Source organism: Penaeus monodon, chromosome 27 (genome assembly GCF_015228065.2).
Source record: "Penaeus monodon isolate SGIC_2016 chromosome 27, NSTDA_Pmon_1, whole genome shotgun sequence".
NCBI classification, from domain to species: Eukaryota; Metazoa; Arthropoda; class Malacostraca; order Decapoda; family Penaeidae; genus Penaeus; species Penaeus monodon.
Genome location: NC_051412.1, coordinates 34,487,418 through 34,487,647, shown reverse-complemented (window position 1 = coordinate 34,487,647; position 230 = coordinate 34,487,418).

The following is a 230-nucleotide window of genomic DNA, read 5'->3' as shown; positions in this document are numbered from 1 at the left end:
CACGCAGAAATTGGCAGTCTTACGGAAGGAGTGGCGTCTGCAGGCAAAGCAGGTGCTTGGCCCATCGACCAAAAGCAGGTGCTTCCTGCTTGCACCTGCGTGACAAATAAAGATGCTTTGGGAGTGTCACATTTTCCTGAAGCCACAGGAAATAGATCGCTTGAGGAAGGACATATTGGTTGCAGAAAGAATGAGGCAATTTATGATAATGACGATTCTCGGGTTTGTTG